Here is a 24,247-nt window from a genome sequence, read left to right as displayed (position 1 = left end):
GATGCGTATAATCCGAGCAAGAACACAAAACTGTGTAACTTCAATAGAAATACAAAATAGCAAGAATTATTTCACTGTTTCTATAATGTTGTCAACAGGTGAGGTAAAAATTCTATCTAAGTCCGAGGTGTCTTTTTTTCAAATATACGTTCAGTGCTCCAAACATGCAATGATAAGCACGACGCATGAAGTAAAGGAACACTTTAGGAAGAAATAGCAAGAAATTCAAAAAGATGTTAAGGTACGTGCTTATGTTTTGATAATTTTGATGATGTTGCAGGGAGATTTAAAAAAGAAAAGCCATATATTTGAGAAGCCAAAATGAGCACACTTACTGCATACACAAAGACTATGGTTCGATTGTTCGCTATTACATTCCAGAGTGCCCCTCGTGCAAGTTCCATTCCAGTAAGATTCAAGTGTTCTAAGACTACCATTGCTATAGAAACCTGAAATATGTTAACACCATAACGTCAGTGAAAGTGGCAAGTTCATAGTTTTGCATGTTAGTTCTAAATGTCCGTTAATTTAAGAAAGCAGTCGCTAGCACTATTTTTCTGTAGCGAGTTCAGGGAAGCCACCTCACTTGATGGTAAACGTCTGCAGAAAGTTTACTGCACTGCAACTCATTTTCATGGATTCAAATTTCTTGCCTCCCGTAAGTTACAAGAAACTCTTTCAGCAGATGTCGAGTCCAGAATTTTCTCTGAAGTTTATGGGTAATCTAAGTTCTATGGTATCCATGTTAAGTCAATTGTCGCACCGCATATTTATTGTATCAAACTTGTACGCATGACGCTATTAGGTGATTATATTGCATTCGTCTACAGCGAAAATTTTTCGAAATTTTCATTTTACCATTTTTTCAGACCTCAACCACTGTAGGCTCAACCTGAGAGTTTATCACCTTTATAGGGTTGGTCTTGAATAACGCGACACTAAATCAGTTCCTCGGCCATTTTGGCGACACCATACCTCTCACTATGACCATCTTCCCAAACGGGTCGGATCCATTAATAAAACCAACGATCTCAAGCAGTTTTAACTAATATTGTCCAATGAGACCTTGTATATTACATTACTAACCAATGGCGTTTGTATATAATTTGAAATAATGTTATAACCGCTCCTGTAGCAGGAAAACCAAAAATAATTAGGAACATAAATATTTTATTTTTCAAATTGTTGCCTTCTTGTTTATAGATTTTTAGGCGTTTGCAATGACCACTTTCCTAAATACTGCCTTTGGCCCTGACGGTATAATGAACTGTAGATTGTTCTACTGACGTGTCCATTGCGAGGGCCTCTTGGCAGACGTCATGTCTGGCTTCATTCTAAAGTCGCCGAGGTGCAAAGGAAGTTTTCTGGTAACTAGCATAAACCATACCATGACTGGTTTTCATAGGGACAAGCAACTTTTACTGAAGTTTAGTTTCTCAACGACAAATCAAATACAGCCTCTCATGCAGCCGGAAAACGTACAGAGGCCTTATATTACAAAATATTGTATTAGCGGAGAGCAACTTCGTTACAGTGAGAATCAACATGAAATCACCCCCACAGCATGGTGTGGTTGTACAGATGCTGGCTTCTTGAAAAGTTCGCATTCGCTGCAGGAATGGTACACTTAGAGACTAAAAAGAAACAGGAAACTTCGGTTTCAAGATGATCTGAAGTGAAAACAATGTTGCAGTATGTTAGTTTGTTCGTCATACACAAAAGTTTTTACTGCAGGCAAGACGAGCACAGAAGAAACAGATTGCTGCAGAAACTCCCTAGTGGGACCCGTCAGATAGCAAGTCAGTATTCTCTCCTGTCGCTCACCTTGCGCACATCTGTCTCTGGCGTATTCGAAGGCGACGTTTTCTTTAACCTATTGATACATGCATATTGCATGTTTCTAATGGATGATGGACGTGGGCTGGCCAGCGCTGCAGTTATCTTTTGGACATATGCGCTGTAAATAGTCTCCAGCTATTAATGCTTCGTTCGCGTAACGTTTTGATGGAAGGTGCGAATCCTGTCCTCGCCACGGAGCTCCGCAGCGGCCGCACCATCCTGCTTTCCGCATTGGCTCCCGGTGACGACACCTCTCCTCCTACTCCTGCGACCCCGACGACAACGTACGTTACGGTTACCAATACCCGCGTTCCTGGCATATTCTCCGGCCAAGATAACGTCGACGTTGAGTACTGGCTCAGCCTGTATGAGCGTGTTAGCCGAAACAACCGCTGGGACCTTACCATTATGCTAGCGAATGTCCTATTCTACTTGAGCGGAACTCCTCGTGCCTGGTTACGGACACATGAGCACGAGGTCTCTAGCCGGGATGCCGGCTCAACTGGCCAGCGCTGCAGTTATCCTTTGTAAATATACTGTGCGAGTAGTATCCAGTTCTTAATCCTTAGTTCGCGTGAAAATATAATAATAATATTAATAATAATAATAATAATAATAATAATAATAATAATAATAGGTCTATTTTATGTCCACACTGTGAAAAAAAGTTCACACCCACTCCCCTTTGTGGTGTATATCTGCCTCACAACAATAATTGTCATCTGCCTTGCTTGCGTTTCCTTTCTTGGAATCGCCGCACCTGCTACTATCCTGTCGGCAATGCTATGTGATGCTGATAACGCGCATGCCATTAGTTACTGCGAAGTACCGGCCTCACAGCATGAAAGAAAGGAAATGCGGACAAGAGCAATGGCGTTTATTGTTGCGTGGCTAGATACGGCTCAAAGGGCATAAACTTTTCTTAGAGGGCATTGTTGAACGAAATACTGTCCCAGTGATCACCAGTTACTCATGTCTTGCGCTATCTGTTTCCAACTTGCCCCTGTAATAGCTTCTTTGATCACCTCAGACATTTTTCTGCAGTCTTCGGCTCCGCTTTCCTAACCTAGGGAGCCAATCTGTAAGTCTAATGGTCGCCTGGTTGTCTACCTTACGCATTACATGGCCTGGGTAGCTGGATTTTTCCTTCTGATACTAACTATCAACTAGCATATCAGCTTTCCCCGTTTGCTCTCGGATATACACCGCTCTATTCCTGTCTCTTCACGTCGCACTTAACAATTTCGTTCCATTGCTCTTGGCGTGCTCCCCAACTTGTTCTCGCGCTTCTTTGTTCACCTCCAAGTTTCGATCAATATGTTAGCAGAAAACTGAAGTAATGTTTAACAGTCTCGGAAGAGAACAGAAGTTTACTATAGGTAGCCAGGCACTGGACGCGGTGAGGGATTAGATCTACTTAGGGCAGCTAGTGGCCGCCGATCCGGATCATGAGACTCAAATAATCAGAAGAATAAGAATGAGCTGGGGTGCATTCGGCAGGCATTCTCAAATCATGAACAGCAGTTTGCCACTATCCCTCAAAAGGAGTGTATAACAGCTGTCTCTTATCAGTACTCACGTACGGAGAAAACATCGAGGCTTAGGAAAAGGGTTCTACTTAAACTGCGGAGGACGCAACGAGCTATGGAAAGAAGAATGAGGGGTGTTACGTTAGGGGATAACAAAAGAGCAGATTGGGTGTGGGAACAAACGCGAGTTCATGAAATCTTAGTTCAAATCAAGAAAAAGAAATGGGCATGGGCGGGACATGCAATGAGGAGGAAAGATAACCGATAGTCATTAAGGGTTGCGGACTGGATTCCAAGGGAAGGGAAGCGTAGCAGGGAGCGGCAGAAAGTAAGGTTGGCAGTTGAGATTAAGAAGTTTGCAGTGACAACATGGCCACAATTAGCACATGACCGGGAAGCGGCCTTTGCCCTGCAGTGGACGTAACCAGGCGGCTGATGATGATCAAGTTTCGATATATATGTTAGCAGAGGTATGATGCAATGATTGTACATAGACGTGAGTTCGTTCGCGCTTTACATCACGTACAATATCTTCACTTAGTTAGCAAGAATGGCTTTTGCTGTAATATTCTTTCTTCTTTCGCCTATAATCTTTGGTGCGCTTGTAGCTTCCACTCTTTCCAGAAGCCGCTCACCGCGTCAAGGTAACGGTATTTTTGGTGATATCTGCCTCTAAGTTAACAATGCAGGTGCTTCCCTTTCACCACTAACGCCTAAGCAGCGTTTTTGTGTTTCACTTGATGTAGCAACTTTCATTTTATTGTATTAATGTTATTCATTTATTCATTTATTTATTTAAATATTTGTTTATTTATGCCATATCGGACACCACATTAACAGTTCCCTTTGTCCTAGTCTCCCTCTTACTAGGTCCATTTCAGCCCACTTAGCTCTAGCTCACCTTCACTGTCGACCACCGTTCGGGTGTCAGCATACGCAGCCAGAAAGTTAAAGCACGGTCAGCAGTAATTTCCCCTAGTTTACCTTTCTAATGTTATGTAAAATAAATAACCATTTACTACTAGTAACGTTTTCAGGACGCAAGCTTGCATTACGTATTTTTTATTTTCATTGTCGTGCTAGTGCGTACTGGGCAAAGACGTAGCGCTTAGCGCGACGCAGGCGTACTCACGCACGTGTTGAAAATTGTTAGCAACGCTATTACGCACCGTTCGGCGACGCGACGAAATGCATGTTCGCCGCGTCTGCGGCATTGTCGCCGGCAAAGATTGCAACGTTTAATAAACTAATGAACAAAGGGGGGGGGGGGGGCGCTAGTCAGTAGAGGTTCATGATTTTGCTAATCTTAGTGTTAGACTTACGTAACTCATGGACGAACACAAAGATACAAAACGCGGAAGCAGGTGGCGCAATCTAGCAACTCGTTTAATGTTGTTAAAGTTCAGTTTATTACAACTTAATACTGTTTTAGGCACTTCGCTTGCGCACGTTAACGTTTTCTTCCTTTACGTTCGTCGGTTAGTAACGTCACTGTAACGCCAAGTGCAACACAATCATGTATCGTTTAGGTTCTGCGTTCCTATCTATTACGGCCAGCTACTTCGAGACATGGTGCTTTGAAATCTGGTGGCCTGCATGCTAAGGCCGCTCTAATGACGACTATCGATTTGCTATTGCAGGAAAGTAATGATCATTCAGCTGCCCTGACACACCAGCCTATCCGCCCTTCAGGTACATTTCAATTTATTCTAGGGTGAACTCAAAAAGCAATGTCACCTTTGTTATATTGGTGGGCTTTTCTTAGATGATGTTGATATTTGGCGAATGCTCTTATTTCAGCGACAAATGTTAGGAATGGCGTGCTCTTATAAGGCACACAAAGCAACTTGACTGACAAAGATTGGTCAGGTGGTGCTTGTGAGCACAGGGTCGGGGGCTCGATTCCCTACCATGTCCGTCGCATTCAGATGTGCTGACATGCAAAAACGTTCGTGCACCTTTTTTACGGTGCACGTTAGAGAATCTAAGGTGACGAAAGTTATTCTAGATCCCGCCACTACGAAAGTTGGCGGTATCCACCCTAACTTTTTGGGACGTTAAACACCACAAATAAAGAAAAAGAAACTTTGCACTAAGCACAGTACTTGCATTGCAAGGAGTAAAACAAAACAAAAAATATATGCAATATACGCACCCAGTTTTGGCACTGAAAAAAAAAATCAGGAGGACAAAATAAACAAGAAGACTTGTTAGCGGTGTCAGACAGCACGTTTGTGATCGTCATAATCAAGAAATTTATTGGCAGTTGCTTATTACTGAAAAATGGACATTCTTCGATAGATCAAAAGCAGTATATATGACAATAATTAAAATATAAAACAATGACGCCACATCTGCTGGAGGCTAGAGACTCGTGATATAATAAATGAGACATTGCACTTTCCACATATTACAAACTTGATTTTATATGTCTCTAGTATATCCAACTCCTCAATATTATCTTTGTCTTACAATGCCCTGAGTACTACTGACAACTACACAATGACTCTTCGGGCAAGGACGACTCCGTCTCGATGTATGGCTGTAACTTGTCACTGCTATGTGTAGCACTCATTGCAAGAAAACTTTAACCAAAGCTTTAGCCCGATATTTCGCCATGCAAAACCATGAGTTTTCTATGCCTTATTCTTTGCTCTCTATGTTTAGGAATTTCAGAAGGCAAAAATTAACAATACTTGATTTACATATGCCTTGCGCCCATTTGCCATATGTAGTAATATGGCAACTGTAGTAGTAGCACCAGCAGCGGTAGTAGCTTATGGAATTCATAAGACGCACAAAACAAGAGGGGAAGACTCGCAGGCACTATTACTGTCAGGCTTTTCACTGAATACGAACACACGCAAAAGAGAACAGTTTCATGCTTCTTTGCTAGCGTAACAATAAGTATATGTGGTCAATAGCGTCGCCATCATGCACCTGTCCAACACGTATACCACCTATTCCCTACACCCTCTGTCAGCAAAAATCTGCACACGAACAGCCTTTGGATTGTGTCGGTTGTGTAAGATGCATACTACGTATGTCTACAAGCCGGCAAAGGGTAAAACGTACGCAAAGTGAAACACAGATTGTTTGCTCCCGTTTCGACACAATTTGTGCTAAATGGCTCAACGAAGACCAGATTATATAGGACGGGGTTGGGGGGACAAAAGGTTCTATGGAAACGTGGGTCTAGTCATGTAGTGTGCAGAACGTTTCCGAATCATCATCATAACCATCATCATCATGATCAGACTGTTTTATGTCCACTGCAGGACGAAGGCCTCTCCCAGCGATCTCCAATTAACCCTGTCCTGCACCAACCGATTCCAACTAGCGCCCGTGAATTGCCTAATTTCATCGCCCCACCTAGTCTTCTGTCGTTCTCGATTGCGTTTCCCTTCTCTTGCTACCCATTCTAAAACCCTAATGGTCCAACGGTTATCTAACCTGCGCATTACATGTCCTACCCAGCTCAATTTATTTCGCTTGATGTCAATAAGAATATCGTCTATACCCGCTTGCTCTCTGATCCAAACCGCTCTCTTTCTGTGTCTTAACGTTATGCCTAGCAATCGGCGTTCCAGCACTCTTTGCGCGATTGTTAACTTGTTCTCAAGGTTCTTTGTCAGTCTCCAAGTTTCGGCCCCATGTGTCTGCACTGGTAAAATGCACTGATCGTACACCTTCCTTTTCAATGATAATGGTAAGCTTCCAGTCAGGAGCTGGCGATGTCGGCCATATGGGATCCAACCCATTCTTATTCTTTTGTGAATTTCCTTCTTATGATCAGGGTTCCCTGTCATTAATTGACCTAGGTAAACGTACATCACACACTCTAGAGGCCGACTGGCGACCCTGAACTCTAGTTTCTTTGCCCAGCTATTTATCATTATCTTTGACTTCTGCACATTAATCTTCAACCGCACTCTTACACTCTCTGTGTTAAGGTCCTCAATCGATTGTTGTCTCCCGTCTGTATTGTTGCTGAATAGAAAAATGTCATCGGCAAACCGAAGGTTGCTGAGCTATTCGCCGCCGATCTTTACTCCTAAGCCTTCCCAGTTTATTAGCTGGAATACTTCTTCCAAGCATGCTGTGAATACATTGGAGAGATTGTGTCTCCCTGTCGTGCCCACTTCTTTATAGGTATCTTCCTGCTTTTCTTGTGTCGAATTCAGGTAGCTGTAGAACCACTGTAGATATTTTCCTAGGTATTGAGCTAAGCGTTCTGTACTCCTCGATTACGTAATGCCGCTATCACTGTTGGTATCTCTACTGAATCATATGCCTTTTCGTAATCTATGAAAGCCATATAGAGAGGCTTATTATGCCCTGCGTATTTCTCGATTACCTTATAAATAACATGGATCTGATCCATTGTAGAGTATTCCTTCCTGAAGCAAGCCTGTTTCCTTGGTTAACTAAAGCCCAGTGTTGCCCTTATTCTATTCGATATAATTTTGGTAAATATTTTATATAATACTGAAAGTAAGCTAATGGGCTTATAATTTTTCAATTCTTTTACGTCTCCCGTTTTGTGGATTAGTATAATGTTTGCATTCATCCAGTTTTCTGGGACCCTTCCAGTCGGTAGACAATTCGTATAAAGAGCTGCCATTTTTCCCAACAATATGTCTCCTCCATCTTTGATTAAATCGACTGTTATTCCATCCTCTCCTGCCGCTCTTCTTCATTTCATGTCTTGCAGGGCCCTTCTGACCTCATCGCTAGTTATAGGAGGAGTTTCTGTATCCTGTTTTTACTGTTAGTAATTGAGGTATCGTGACTCCTGTGGGTACTGTACAGGTCATTATAGAATTATTTCGCTGCTTTTCCTATATCTTTGAGATTGCTGATGATATGACCCTCCTAATCTTTTAGTGCATACATCTTGGTTTGTCCTATGCGAAGTTTCTTTCTCACTTATTTCAGGCTGCGTCCATGTTTTACGGCTTCTTCAGTCTTTCTCACGTTATAGTTTCGAATGTCACTTGTTTTCGCCCTGGTGACCAGTTTTGACAATTCCGCGAATTCTATCTTCTCTCTTGAGCTGGACACTTTCATTTTTTGTCGTTTCTTTCTTAGGTCCTTTGTTACTTGGGAGAGCTTGCCGACTGTTTTCTTAGGTGCCTGGCCTCCCACTTCAATCGCTGCCTCTGAAGCCAACCTAGTTACGGTTTCATTCATTAGCTCTATGTCATCATCATGTCTGTTCGAAGGGTGCATATTTGTTTCCAAGCACCAGCTTGAATTTTTTTACTTTTACCCTTACTGCCACAAGGTTGAGCGGTTTCTACTTGATCAATTTTGCTCGTTCTCTTTTCAAATTCAGAAAAATCCTAGCCCTGGCAAACCTATGATCACTGCACTTTACCTTACCTATAACTTCTACATCCTGCACTGGGCTGGAATCAGCAGAATGTACGAAGTCTATTTCATTTCTTGTTTCACCATTAGGGCTTTTCCAGGTCCACTTTCTGTTGCTACGCTTCTTGAAAACGTGTTCATTATTGGAAGCTTATTCCTTTTTTGCAAATTATACCAGCATCTCTCCTCTAGCGTTCCTAGAATCGACGCCGTAGTTGCCAATTGCTTGTTCGCCAGCCTGCCTTTTCCCCTCTTTTGCATTGAAGTCGCCCATTGCTATATTATACTGAGTTTGCAGTTTTCTCATGGCTAATTCAACATCTTCATAAACCTAATCAACTTCCTCGTAATCGTGACTAGATGTTGGAGTGAAGGTGTGCACTTCCTTCAAGCTGTGCCTCTTATTAAGCTAGATTACGACTACAGCTACTTTCTCAATAATGCAGTAAAATTTGTCAATGTTGCCCGCTATGCCCTTATGGATTAGGAATCCTACCCCGTATTGCTTCTTATCTAAGAGACCTCTATAGCAGAGGAGATGTTCGTTATTCACCAATGTATAAGCCTCTACAGTTCTAATCTCACTAAGGCCGATGATATCCCAAACAATGTGGGATAATTCCACTGCGAGTCCTGCAAAGCTAGCCTCATTCGAGAGGGTTCGGGTGTTAAACGTTGCAAGGGTCAGTTTACATTGCCGGCCTGCCTGCCATTGGCGTTTCCAAGTATGCAGGCGCAAAGGCACTCGGGGATAAACGTCGTAAAATGTGCGCGCCGTAAGCACTACGACGATCCCAGCACAAGTAAAATCAAACAAAAAAACACTTACAAGGTCGTCGAGTAAATCAGTGTCAGAAAGGTACCGAGTTTCTATCACCATTATTCATAATTGGCTATGACTGCCACTCGGTGCAAGGATGCCGGTCTGCCGAAAGACTTGGTGGTATGCTTGTCGCGCTGCCTAACTGTCCAACGCGTGCACGCTACACCTGTTACGCCGATTTCAGTGACGCATAGTTGATGCCTCGTTGATATGGCGAGTATGCGAAGTTGTTTGCAGCATACGGGCTTTTTTGCTTGTAAGTGAAGTTTTTCCACTCGTTACCTTACGTGGGGTGTACAAAGCGAGTGGCGTAACCAAATGAAAGAGTAATCAGCAATCCCACAATACTGCAATCATAATATACAATTTGAAAGTGCGCTATCAGAACGCGGCCCAATATCCCCACCGTACTGTCATATGCCATAATTTATGTTCCGAATGAAGAGGCCGTATACGGTAAAACTATTCTAAATGTTTTTATTCCAATCTCCTGATGTCACATTTGCGTAACCGCCGATGCAGGCATCGGGCGGTGACCAGCAGGGTTGTCTGAACAGGCCAATCAAAGGTTCTCCTCGTTCATAGGAGACCACTTTTGTTTGCATCAAAAACAAATAACATTGCCTACACGGAGCGGCTTGTCTATTCTAATTGGCTGACAAAGGGCGGGGAGCACGCTCAAGTGGAGAGGGATTTGATGGGGCTGAGCCACTGCACTGAAAATCGATAACCGGACGAAGAGGGTGGTGCTGGCGTCTGCGATTGGTCCGCTTTCCCTTATTTAGTTCGTATGGCTGGTCGAAAATCGCGGCGGCATGCAACGCAAGCTTAAGAATGACGCTAAAATGGACCCTCAGCAAAAAAGGGATGGCAGAACGAGGTCGTAAACGTTTCGAAAGTGCTCGAAAACGTTTCGCGCCATGCAAAAAGTTTTATTCTGTGCTAATAAACCCATGCTTTCGGGTAGGTTCGAGTAGCATGTGCCTGGCCGATCGGCGGCAGCCATCTTTTATTCCTTTCGGAACGGGGCAGCCTGCGGCTATTCAGAAGAAAAAAATGTTTGTTCGTTATATTAATGCATCTTTAACCCGTGCACGTCACTTTGACGCTGTGAATTTTTTGGTTTCGTGACCTCGCGTGACAGGCACGTGAAGTGGGTGCTTCCCGAAAGCCTTTGACCAACAGCCGAGGGCTACTGGCGAAAAGGTGTCGAATGAGAAATAACTATTTTGCTTTTGTTCAGCCGCCACCTGAGGCCAACACACCAAGAACTGCTGGACTATTCTTCAATAATGTTTCTTCTTCTTCTTTGTTCGGTCAAATCATGCGTAATCAGTGTGCACACGTAATATCAAATGCGGAGCTATCGCGGTTGTCGTGACGTCCTGTGACAGCCAGGCGAAGTAGGGGTGGTCCAAAAAAGTTTTTAACCAATCGTGTGATGGCAGGGGGGCTCGGCCTCTCTGTACCGACGTGGGAGCGGCCCGCATCAGTCCCAGACTGATCCCTCAGGACCTAAATAAAGTTCTTCATACCATACCATAATCGCGTAGGGCTGATTGCGGAATTGGAATAGAAAAGTTTGGAATAGTTTTACGTTATAGCGCCCAAGCCTTACTAGAGTGAGTAGCGCAGACAGGATTTTCTTCGTTTGTTCTTCTTTTTGTTCATTTATCTTTTTTTCTGCTCATTGTTCTTTTAAATTGTCCTTCGTTTGATTATCTGGACTAGTTTGTGCGGATACATAGAGGCGGGCTAACACTACCGCTACCACCAAAATGCAACGGGAGCCCGGCGCCTTGAGGCGACATCAAAAACCAACTATTTCACTGACACGCTGCCTGCTCTATCCTTATGCTTGTCCTTCTCCTCCTCCTCACTTAATTGCGGTATTCTTCGTTAACGTTACACTATATATATATATATATATATATATATATATATATATGTAGGTATGTATTCATTGGAAATACATGTGTACATACACAGTCAATACAAACAAATATAACGATGCCCCGATAGCCGGATTCTAAAAGAGGGCTACTAGCACAGCCGCCCGATGCTCTAACCGTTCCACCTAATTAACCAGACGGAAGATAACGTCCTTAACCATTCTCTACGCGTAAACCAGCTCGCTGGTGCGCTTGCTTGCAATACTAAATATATCTACACTCCCTACCATCTTGCGCTGTCGTCGATAACTACATATAAAGATACTGATATCTGTTGTTATTGTGCGTTTTGGGATTAACATTGCTTACATTAACTACACGCTTTCCCTTTGGCTCAGAAATTGAACGTCAAGTGGCGAAAATGCGCAGGCGTGTTTGGGTTCTAATCGCGCAGACTGACGCGCCGAGGCAGCTGCATTCTAAGGCCTCAGCAACTACAAGCTTTGTTTGCTGCAACAAATGGTAACACATGTACGACGACCCTTCCCGCTCATGGCAACTTTTTTGCGCACCTTGTAGCCACGGTACTACCGGCCATCTCGGCATGTTACAAATGCAAGCGTACAGCTCCTGTGAACCGCTGATGATATTGAAGCAAACAGGGCCCGCAAATGAGCCAAGGCCACTCCGTGGTCCACACGCAGCAACAACGTGCTTCTGCGTGTGCGACAGACGCTGCAAACTAAGAGCAGGGGAGGCCCAGACGCGGCGCTGTAGAAACAGGAAGCCTAGGCTAAGCGACAACACCATCAAAATCAGGAAGCGCACGCACATCGTACGCACCGTTAGGATGTCACAGTTCTCACAGTTCTCACCCGTTCTCACATTGCGTCGGCCTCGACGCTATGTGAGAACGCCGGCAAGACTCCGGCGTCTCTGTGTCCCTATGTGCCTGCCCACGTCACGCTACGCGTCTTAGCCAGCTTGTGATTACTTCAGTTCATCCTGCGCCTAATTCTACGTGACATATACTTCGTCCAATATTCTAACATGTTACCGCAATAATTATTTCGCTCTTGCGCCTGTGCTGTGATTTCCAGAGAATTAATAACACTGTTCCAAAGGCCGGATTCCAGTAGAGTACACCTAGCACAGAAGTATGATATTGTAAGGATAAAGATTTTCCCCCTTAATGGTGTGATTCATGGTTTGGTCGTAGTTTCCAAACGGTAAATCCTGAAAATTATTAAAAATATTTTAAGCGTCCTCATACGCCGTCTTGTGAGACGTTGCCGACGATAGCGGAGTAACAAAAACAAAGACCGATGCCCCTCCCACTTCCCTTACTCGAGTAAATGGGGGGCAAAATGTTTGTGCCCGAACTCACCAAACCACACTCACCAAGGTTCTGTTTAAGCATGGGTTTTCCGCTTTGGCTGCCCTAGCATCGTGACGACTAACCACGGCCGGCAATTTGACTGTGCTCTATTCACTTCCCTCAACTGCTTGCTTGGCGCTGAAACTGCTGTACTGCTGCCGCACCACTACTTATCATCCCTCTGCCAATGCCATGGTTTAACGGATCCACTGCCAGTTCATGTCTGCTCTCACTGCGCAGCTGGATAGGGAGCACTGGGTCGACCACCTTCCTATCGGGCGCCTCGGCCTACGCGCTGCCCTTCGTCGCGACCTTCGTTGCTTTCTAGCCGAACTCGTCTATCATGCACTGCCGCGGCTTCCTGTAGACTTGTTAATTCCTTGGGACCCCTCTCCCCAGCCGCTGCCGTATTTTCAATGCTTACAGGACTGCATTCAGCAACTGCGTCCCTTACCGCCTCGATCTTCGGACATCATCATCTTTGTGCATCCGGACTTAGAGTCTTCGAGTGGCCTACAGAAGACAGCACCCTACCGAACCATGTCGTTTCCTCTATTTCGTATCGGACTTTCCACATCTGCTTACATGTGTGAGAAACACATTAGTCCAAACAGTAATGAAAACCCCAGAAAGACATGCTGCTGTTGATCACATAGACGCTGCCGAAAGTTTGATGAAGTGCATAATACCACCCTCAAGGCGATGCCCCGCATAAGCAGAGCAGTCGTTCATGCTTCTGGTGTTTAAAAACAGAGTGAATTATGCGTTTCGGCTACTAAGCAAATAAAACGCTTAGAGGACTCTTTCTCTACTGAGATGAGATCGAGTGGCCACTGGGAAGCGTAGAGGCGAGCTTTGTGGAAATGATGAGACGTTTGATCAAAGCCATGACAACCCGGTGCATCTCAGATTCCCTAAAACCAAGCGGGAACCACGAAATATTGATCAGAAGCTGCTTGTTCTACTTAGACACATGGGAAGAAACAGCTTGATCAAAAGGGTTCCAAAGCAACAGCACAGTTGTAGGCCTTCACGTCACTCTTTCAAGCACATTACAACTGCGCAGGTGTTTGACAACACCGGTGGGGTTTTGTTATAGCATGACAAGCCATTTGTGCCAGGACCCCATAGAAATACTTTTTAGCATTGTGTGGCAGATGTCTGTCTGCAATGACCACCCAACAGCCCGTCAATTTTTGATTTCCGTGAATACCCTAAGCTTCGAAAACTTGGCAAAATCACCATCCCGAAGCAATGTTCCTTCGGGAGTCTTAAAGAGCCTGTTTGGTGCTTCCAATGCAAAAGAAACAAGGTCCCGGCCGAGAATTGATGAGGTTTTCGACGTTGGAAGTTGAAGACCAGCATATGAATTGCTTAGTGTTTCTGAACTCAATCATCGCTCCATGGTTGTTGAAGCTAGTGATGCAGGCTTATTTTCTACATGACGGGCTAGGTCGCAACGAAATGTTTTGTGACCACAAGGTATGCTGAAGGTTGTGAGCAGCTCCTGCAGGCGCAATTACGGAGAGCAGCGCCATCTACCCCAGGCATGAATCAGAGGTGCGGCGCTCGCCTCACTTTGGCGTCACCTATAAATTCTATCCACCATAACTTAACGTTAAACAAATGAAACATTCGCTGCAAGCAACGCCACTAATTATCATCAATAAAAGCAAACAACGCAGAATTAGGTTCGCTCACATTGATTCCCACAGTGCGTGGGATTTGCATAAATTTTTTTCTGTTCTTTTAATGCTGTTACGTCTCAAAATGACGATGGGAATTTTTGAGGTGCTTCCAAAGCGGCGGACCCTTCGTTAGCACCACCTCCCGACGCCACGCCTCCCCCCCCCCCCCACTAAGGAAAGAAGTTCACCAAAGTGACAACGACCACAAGATTCTGTAGACGTGGTAACAACTGTTAAACCCAGGTTTCCTGGGTTGCTACAAGCGGACTGTCACAGTGATCCCACTAATTGATGCAAGGGGCCAACATCGAGGACTTCCGTGGGAACTGCGTCGACTTCACGCTCCCAAATTTCCGCGTGGTTGCGTCTTATGTGGGTGCAACATTGGAGGCGGAGTCCGGCAGAATGGTGCGATGTCATAGATGGAATTTTACGACTGAGCCGACGATTATAATCGACCTAGACGCGGTAAACTAATTTCCTATTTTAGTCACCTAGGTAAGAGGACTGTTATAAAAGCGGACACCTTTGGTTCGGGGAGTGTGTCTTGAGGTGCCCTCATGTGCCCTCGAACATGTAGTGATCTCAGATATTTACCATACTCCTACATGGAGTGGACTTCCAAAGGTGCAGCCAGTGTAAATATGTAAAATAGGCATTTTCTTTCATTTCACTCCTATTCCTGGACGCACATATCTCTCTGCATGAACGACTCCTTATTGAAACGCTATCCCGAGCCGCTAAAACTGGATGGCAGTAGTAGGATGGAACCTGCAGCCAACCGCAATCGTCAACAGCGGGTCCGCGAGCGGGTTGATGAACGCAGCGCATCATGACTGAACGGAAGAGGACGAATGAGTGGTTTTCGTTTGAGATTCATCGGATCCTTTAGCCTAGACATACTGAAAACCGATAGAGCGTATGCAACTGCCTATTGTGATACTGTTGTATTCGCGCATCTCAGCAGAAAGAGGCTTTCAATATAGATCTGAACCAGTACTAAAGCAAGGCTCCATACTTGTATTGAAGTATTCGGCACGTGTAAATGTACCGTAACTCTAATGAATTAAAGGCGACTAAGGATTGTATTGACACGTGTACTTATCTTTATCGGGCGACCACGTTTCGCCGCTTAACAACTGTAATCGCACAGCGAGGGACGCGCCTGCATGTATCCGACGTTTCTGGAAAGTTATCGATGCTTCTACCCGGCTGTCTGTTGTCGCCGGAACCTTGTCTTATCTGATTTCATCGCGTAACGCGAATGGTGTAGAACTTTGTGGAAGGCACGCGGGTCCAAACGATTTCTCTGGAACATTCGACGACTGCTCTGTAAAAGCCGACGCGCTTGGCCCGCTGATCAGATTTACGACGATCGCCAACTGTGTTCGCCGCTCTCGTTGTGCTTTAAGTGCAGCTTGTTTTGTGGGCACAGGTTCGCCCAATAAAAGCTAGTTTTTGCCTTTCACAGTTTCGCTACTGTGTTCTTTGACGTCACGACCACGTGACATCTGGTGGAGGTGCTTTGCGTTCATGTACCGGACGCCCCCACAAAGCCGTGACCCAAGCCCTCACTCGGAAGACACCAACGTCGCCAAGAACCAGCGAGGTAGCCGCAGGCTGCAAGGACTGCCCCCGGAGCACGGACTTTTGCCTGAAACGACTAGGAAGATGAACACTAAGTCCACCCCAATGGCAGCCCCGGCGTCACCCGTCGTGCTGCAGCAACCCAGGGAGCCTCCGACGTTCCGCGGTTCAACTTTCGAGGACCAGGATAGCTGGCTTGAGACGTACGAGAGAGTCGCTACCTTTAACAACTGGAACAGCGACGACAAACTGCGATATGTCTTCTTCGCTTTGGAAGACGCGGCCAGGACGTGGTTCGAGAACCTAGAAGCCACCTTAACGACCTGGGAACTTTTCCGAAGCGGCTTCCTGCAGACATTCGCAAGCGTCGTACGCTGAGAACGAGCCCAAGCGCTATTAGAAACCCGGGTGCAGCTACCTAACGAGACGACCGCGATCTACACGGAAGAAATGAGCCGTCTCTTCCGCCACGCCGACCCTGAAATGCCCCAGGAGAAGAAAGTGCGCCTGCTGATGCGTGGTGTGAAGGAGGAACTTTTTGCCGGAATGGTACGAAGCCCACCGAAGACCGTCGACTAGTTTCTTCGCGAGGCCACCAGCATCGAGAAGACACTCGAGATGCGAAACCGGCAATTCGACCGCCGCACGAACTCGACAAACTACGCCGGAGTTCAATCACTGGCCACCGACGACCTGCGCGAGACTATCCGAGCGGTCGTGCGGGAGGAGCTACAAAAGCTGTTCCCACCATCACAGCCTCAAGTGGCTTCGATTGCCGACGCCGTGCGTGAGGAGTTCCAACAACAACTTGGAGTAGCCCCTGTATCGCCCCAGCCTGAGCCGCAAGCGATGACCTACGCCGCCGTCGCACGCCGTCAAGGTCCCCCTCCGCGACCGCGCCAGGGCCCTGTCACGCCGCAGTTCCCTCGTCCGCCGCCGCCACCGCCAGCACGACCACCCGTCGCCCAGCGCACCTACGCGAGGAAGACGGACATTTGGCGCGCTCCTGACCACCGCCCGCTCTGCTACCACTGCGGAGAAGCGGGTCACGTCTACCAACGATGTCCATACCGGGAGATGGGACTGCGAGGTTTCGCCGTGAACGCTCGGCGCCCTCAGCAAGGTGAACGCCCCCGCGATATCGCCGACTACCTCGCCGCTACTCAGTGGAGCTCTCGACGACCGTCGCGTTCGCCATCACCAGGCCGCTACCTGTCGCCGCAGCGCGGACCATACACTGGCCCAGCCCGGAGCCGGTCAGCGAGCCCATATCCGGAAAACTAAAAACAGCAACCGATGGAGGTGCGGTTGCTGTTCGTCGAACTGACGAAGATCCTCCGCCGCCGACGAAGACACGGAAGAAACTACCTCGACGACATAACGACACGCCGCCTTCCCGACGAAATCAGGAAGCCAAGACTACACCGATGAAAGACGACTTGACGACGCGACGTTCCAGCTTCAGTTCAACACGACGCAGCCGTGATCCGACGCCAAGACCAAACTGTAACGCAAGACAAAGAACCACCGACCTCGACGTGCTTCTCGACGGCCACGCAGTCACCGCCTTAGTAGACACAGAAGCCGATTACTCCGTCATGGGTGGACCCATCGCCGCCCAGTTGAGGAAAGTTAAGACTGCATGGGAAGGCCCTCAAATTCGGACTGCTGGAGGACACCTGATTACGCCGACTGGTATCTGCACGGCAAGAATTACCGTTCATGACCGGAATTACCCTGCCACCTTCGTTGTCCTCCAACAGTGTTCACGAGACGTCATTCTCGGCATGGACTTCCTGAATCAACATGGCGCAGTCATCGACCTGAAGTCGAAATTGATAACGCTGTCACAAGATCAAGCCACACCGCCGGAGAGCTCTCGTAGTCACCACGCCTTGAGTGTGCTCGAAGATCAAGTGAGCATCCCGTCGCGCTCCAGCATTATTATTTCCGTCGGCACTGAAACACCCGCTGACGTAGAAGGCGTCATCGAGGGCGACCAACATCTACTGCTCGACCATGAAATTTGCGTCGCAAGAGGGATCGCTCGACTCCACGGAGGGCAAGTGGAACTTATGCTAACCAACTTCAGCCAAGAGTTCAAGCACATCAACAAGGGCACGACAATCGCATACATCGAGGAAATTGTGGAAACCAGCAATGCCTTTGTCCTCTCGGATTCAGCCGCATCTACCCCGATGAGCATTGTCCCCGAACCAAACATCGACGTGAATCCAAGTCTTCCTATGAGTAAGCAGCAACAGATCAGAAGTCTTCTCCGACGATACAAAGACTGCCTTTTGACGTGATGAAGGCTTCGACAAACACCAGTTGAAAATCATCGGATAATAACCAAGAGTGCGCTCGACCACTCCGCCAGAGCATTATCGACTTTCTACGCGAGAACGTGATGCTATTAGGCCCGAAGTCGACGAAATGTTGCGCGACGACATCATCCAGCCGTTGAAAAGCCCATGGGCATCTCCTGTATTCCTGGTGAAGAAAAAGGATGGAACCCTAGGTTTCTGCGTCGATTATCATCGACTGAACAGGATCACGAAGAAGGATGTGTACCCCCGTCCACAGATAGACGACGGATTGCATCAGCTCTGCAACGCTAAATACTTCTCGTCGATGTACTTCAAGTCTGGCTACTGGCAAATAGAAGTCGACGAGAGAGATCGCGAAAAGACTGCCTTCATCACGCCAGACGGCCTCAACGAGTTCAAGGTCATGCCATTCGGACTGTGCTCGGCACCTGCAACGTTTCAGCGCGTCATGGACACGGTGTTAGCCGCACTGAAGTGGCAGACGTGCCTTGTTTACCTGGATGACGTCGTTGTCTTCGCCGGGAATTTCGACGATCACCTTCGGCGGCTTGCGACAGTGTTAGAAGCCATCAAGTCATCAGGGCTCACTCTGAAGCCGGAAAAGTGCCGTTTCGCTTACGATGAGCTCTTGTTCCTAGGCCACGTGATTAGCAAATCAGGAGTACGCCCCGACCCACAGAAGACAGCTGCCATCGCAAAATTCCCGCAGCCAACCTACAAGAAGGCAGTGCGCAGATTCCTTCGCATGTGTGCCTACTATAGGCGCTTTGTCAAGGACTTTTCAGGCATCGCGGAGCCGCTAACACATCTAACCAAATGTGATGTCGAGTTCAAGTGGGAAACGCTGCAGGCCAAGGCATTTCAAGAACTCAAACGACGCATGCAGTCGCCGCCGGTACTTGCACACTTCGACGAGGACGCCGATACCGAAATCCACACTGACGCCAGTAGCCTAGGCCTCGGTGCCGTCCTAGTCCAGCGGAAAGAAGGACTTGAAAGGGTGATATCGTATGCTAGCCGGTCGCTGTCAAAAGCGGAAAGCAACTATTCTACGACTGAAAAGGAATGCCTCGCCAGCGTTTGGGCTACAGCTAAATTCCGCCCTTACCTCTATGGCAGGCCATTCAAAGTCGTCAGTGACCATCACGCATTGTGTTGGCTGGCTAACTTCAAGGACCCTTCAGGACGGCTGGCGCGTTTGAGCCTCAGACTACAAGAATATGACGTCACGGTAATATACAAGTATGGAAGAAAACACTCCGACGCCGACTGCTTATCGCGCGCCCCCATCGATCCCCCGCCGCAAGACGACGAGGACGACGACGCCTTCCTTGGGATAATAAGTGCGGAAGACTTCACTAAACAGCAACGAGCCGACCCGGAGCTCAAAGGCCTCGTCGAGTATTTGGAAGGGAACACCGACGTTGTCCCTAGGGCATTTAAGTGCGGGTTGTCTTCGTTCACGCTACAAAACAACCTGCTCGTGAAGAAGAACTTCTCACCAGTCCGCGCCAGCTACCTTCTTGTTGTACCGTCAGCGCTGCGTCAAGAAATACTGCACGCCCTACACGACGATCCAACCGCTGGGCACCTCGGATTCTCCCGGACGCTGTCGAGAATACAGGAAAGGTATTACTGGCCGCGTCTGACCGCCGACGTCGCCCGTTACGTCAAGACATGCCGAGACTGTCAACGACGCAAGACACCATCAACAAGGCCAGCAGGATTACTACAGCCGATCGAACCTCCTCGCCGACCATTCCAGCAGATTGGGATGGATTTGTTGGGGCCGTTTCCGATATCCACATCCGGGAATAAGTGGATCGTCGTGGCGACGGAGTATCTCACCCGTTTTGCTGAACTAAAGCTCTACCAAAAGGCAGCGCAGCCGAAGTGGCGAAATTTTTCGTCGAGAACATCCTGCTGCGACATGGTGCCCCAGAAGTCCTCATCACCGACAGAGGAACGGCTTTTACAGCAGAGCTCACCCAAGCCATTCTGAAGTACAGCCAGACAAGCAACAGGAGGACAACTGCCTACCATCCGCAGACGAATGGTCTCACGGAGCGCCTGAACAAGACCCTCGCCGACATGCTAGCAACGTACGTCGACGTAGAACACAAGACGTGGGACGCGGCCCTGCCGTACGTAACCTTTGCGTACAACACGGCGGTGCAAGAAACAACACAGATCACGCCGTTTAAGCTGGTTTACGGCAGGAACCCGACGACGACGCTTGACGCCATGCTGCCGCACGTAACTGACGAAGAGAATGTTGACGTCGCTAGCTATCTCCAGCGCGCCGAAGAAGCCCGACAGCTCGCCCGCCGGCGAATCAAGAGCCAGCAGAGGACCGACAGCCGACACTACAACCTCCGACGACGCTTCGTCGAGTACCAGCCTGGCGACCGTGTTTGGGTCTGGACCCCGATACGCCGACGAGGACTCAGTGAGAAAGTACTCCGACGCTATGTCGGACCCTACAAGGTGATCCGACGTATTGGCGCTCTGGACTATGAGGTCGTGCCAGACGGCATTTCGCATTCACAGCGGCGCCGCCCACGATCTGAAGTGGTCCACGTGGTGCGCCTTAAACCCTTTTACGGACGCTGACGAACTTCGTCATTTTTGTTCTTTTCTTTGCTACGAGAGCTTTTGTTTATTAATTTCGTTTGTTTGCAGCATTGGGTCGATGCTTTTTAAGAGGGGGGTATTGACACGTGTACTTATCTTTATCGGGTGACCACATTTCGCCGCTTAACAACTGTAATCGCACAGCGAGGGACGCGCCTGCATGTATCCGACGTTTCTGGAAAGTTATCGATGCTTCTACCCGGCTGTCTGTTGTCGCCGAACCTTGTGTTATCTGATTTCATCGCGTAACGCGAATGGTGTAGAACTTCGTGGAAGGCACGCGGGTCCCAACGATTAGTCTGGAACATTCGATGACTGCTGTATAAAAGCCGACGCGCTTGACCCGCTGATCAGATTTTCGACGATCGCCGACCGTGTTCGCCGCTATCGTTGTGCTATAAGTGTAGCCTGTTTTGTGGGCACAGGTTCGCCCAATAAAGGTTAGTTTTATCGTTCACAGTATTGCTACTGTGTTATTCAACGTCAATACCACGTGACATCTGGTGGAGGTGCTAGGTGCGTTCATGTACCGAACGCCCCCGCAAAGCCGCGATCCAATCCCGAAGCGCGAGGACACAACTAACATCGCCCAGGACCAGCGTGCTAGCCGCAGACAGCACGGACTGCTACCTGAGTCGACAAAGAAGATCGTGGTCAAAACAATCCCAATGGCTGCCCCAGCGTCCCCCGTTATCCTACAACAACCTCGGGACCCACCGACCTTCCATGGAGCAGCGACTGAAGACCCGGAATCCTGGCTGGAGACCTACGAACGAATCGCGACATTCAACAACTGGGACTCCGACTACAAGCTGCGGCATATCTACTTCGCCTTAGAAGACGCTGCCAGAACGTGGTTTGAGAACAGGGAGTCGACCTTGACAACGTGGGACCTGTTCCGTAGCGGCTTCCTGCGCACCTTTACAAGTGTCGTGCGCAAGGAAAGGGCCGAAGCTATGCTGGACACCCGAGTGCAGCTACCAAATGAGAACGTTGCCACCACGCATGAGTTTGCCTACTCATGCGTGGTGTGAAGGAAGAACTTTTCGGCGCAATAGTACGAAGCCCACCGACCACCGTAGCAGAGTTCCTTCGCGAGGCCACCGGCATTGAGAAGACACTCTAAATGCGGAGCCGGCAATTCAACCGCGGCACGAACTCTACAAATTATGCAGGAATTCAATCCCTGGCCACGGACGATCTGCGCGAGACTACCAGAGCTGTCGTACGGGAAGAGCTGCAGAAGTTGTATCCGAGGTCGCACCCTCAAGGGGCCTCAATCAACGAAATTGTCAAAGATGAGGTTCAGCGATCCCTTGGAGTTCCTGAGGTGCAACCAGAATCACCGCAGCCGGAAGCAATGACCTACGCAGCCGCCGTCGCCCGCCGTCAAGGACCCCCTGCGCGACCGCGCCAGCGTCCTGCAACGCCGCAATTCCATCGTCCGCCGCCGCCGCCGCCAGCGCGCCCACCCGTCGCCCAGCGCACCTACACGAGGAAGACGAACATTTGGCGAGCCCCCGACCACCGCCCGCTCTGCTATCACTGCGGAGAAGCCGGCCATGTGTACCGCCGATGCCCATACCGCGACTTGGGACTGAGAGGGTTCGCCGTCAACGCGCCGCGTCCACAGCTTGGGGAGCGCCCACGTGACATCGCCGATTACCTAGCCGCCACTCAGTGGAACTCTCGACGACCGTCCCGTTCGCCGTCACCAGGCCGCTACCTGTCACCGCAGCGCCGACCATACACTGGTCCAGCCCGGGGCCGCTCTGCGAGCCCATATCCGGAAAACTAAAAGCAGCAACCGATGGAGGGGCGGTTGCTGTTCGTCGAACTGACGAAGATCCCCCGCCGCCGACGAAGACGACGAAGAAACGATCTCGACGACCTAATGACGACACGCCGCCGTCCCGACGAAGCCAGGAAGCCAAGACTACACCTACGAAAGACGACTTGACGACGCGACGTTCCAGCTTCAGTTCAACACGACGCAGCCGTGATCCGACGCCAAGACCCAACTGCAACGCCAGACAAAGAACTACCGACCTCGACGTGCTTCTCGACGGCCACGCAGTCACTGCCTTAGTCGACACAGGGGCCGATTACTCCGTAATGAGTGGACACATCGCCGCCCAGTTGAAGAAGGTTAAGACTGCATGGGAGGGTCCCCAAATTCTAACCGCTGGAGGACACCTCATTACGCCGACTGCAATCTGCACGGCAAGAATTACCGTTCATGACCGGACTTACCCTGCCACCTTCGTTGTCCTCCAACAGTGTTCGCGAGACGTCATTCTCGGCATGGACTTCCTGAAAAAACACGGCGCAATCATCGACCTGAAGGCGAAGTCCATAACGCTGTCGGAAGATCGAGCGATACCGCCGGAGAGCTCTAGTAGTCACCATGCCTTAAGCGTGCTCGAAAGTCAAGTCAGCATCTCGCCTCGCCCCAGCATTGTCATTTCCGTAGGCACCAAAACGCCTGCCGACGTAGAAGGCGTCATCGAGGGTGACCAACGTCTACTGCTAGACCGTGAAATTTGCGTCGCAAGAGGGATCGCTCGACTGCATGGAGGGAAAACTGAAGTGTTGCTGACAAACTTCAGCCAGGAGTTCAAGCACATCAACAAGGGCACGACGATCGCGTACATCGAGGAAATTCTGGAAACCAGTAATGCGTTTGTCCTCTCGGATTCCGCCGCATCTACCCCGACGACCATGGTTCCCGAACCAGACTACGATATTAATCCAAGTCTCCCCGTGATTAAGCAACAGCACCTCAGAAGTCTGCTCCGACGATACAAAGGCTGCTTTTTGACGTCATCGAGGATTCGACAAACACCAGTCGCCAAGCATCGCATAATCACCGAGGAGTACGCTCGACCAGTCCGCCAGAGCCCTTACCGAGTTTCGACAGAGGAACGGCCTTTACAGCGGAGCTCACCCAAGCCATTCTGAAATACAGTCAAACAAGGCACAGGAGGACAACGGCCTACCATCCGCAGACGAATGGTCTTACGGAGCAGCCGAATAAGACCCTCGCCGACATGCTAGCGATGTACGTCGACGTCGAACACAAGACCTGGGATGCCATCCTGCCGTACGTAACATTCGCTTACAACACGGCGGTGCAAGAAACAACACAGATCACGCCGTTCAAGCTGGTCTACG

The sequence above is a fragment of the Dermacentor andersoni genome, chromosome 11 (assembly GCF_023375885.2).
Source record: "Dermacentor andersoni chromosome 11, qqDerAnde1_hic_scaffold, whole genome shotgun sequence".
NCBI classification, from domain to species: domain Eukaryota; kingdom Metazoa; phylum Arthropoda; class Arachnida; order Ixodida; family Ixodidae; genus Dermacentor; species Dermacentor andersoni.
Note: the sequence above shows the minus strand (reverse complement) of the source record.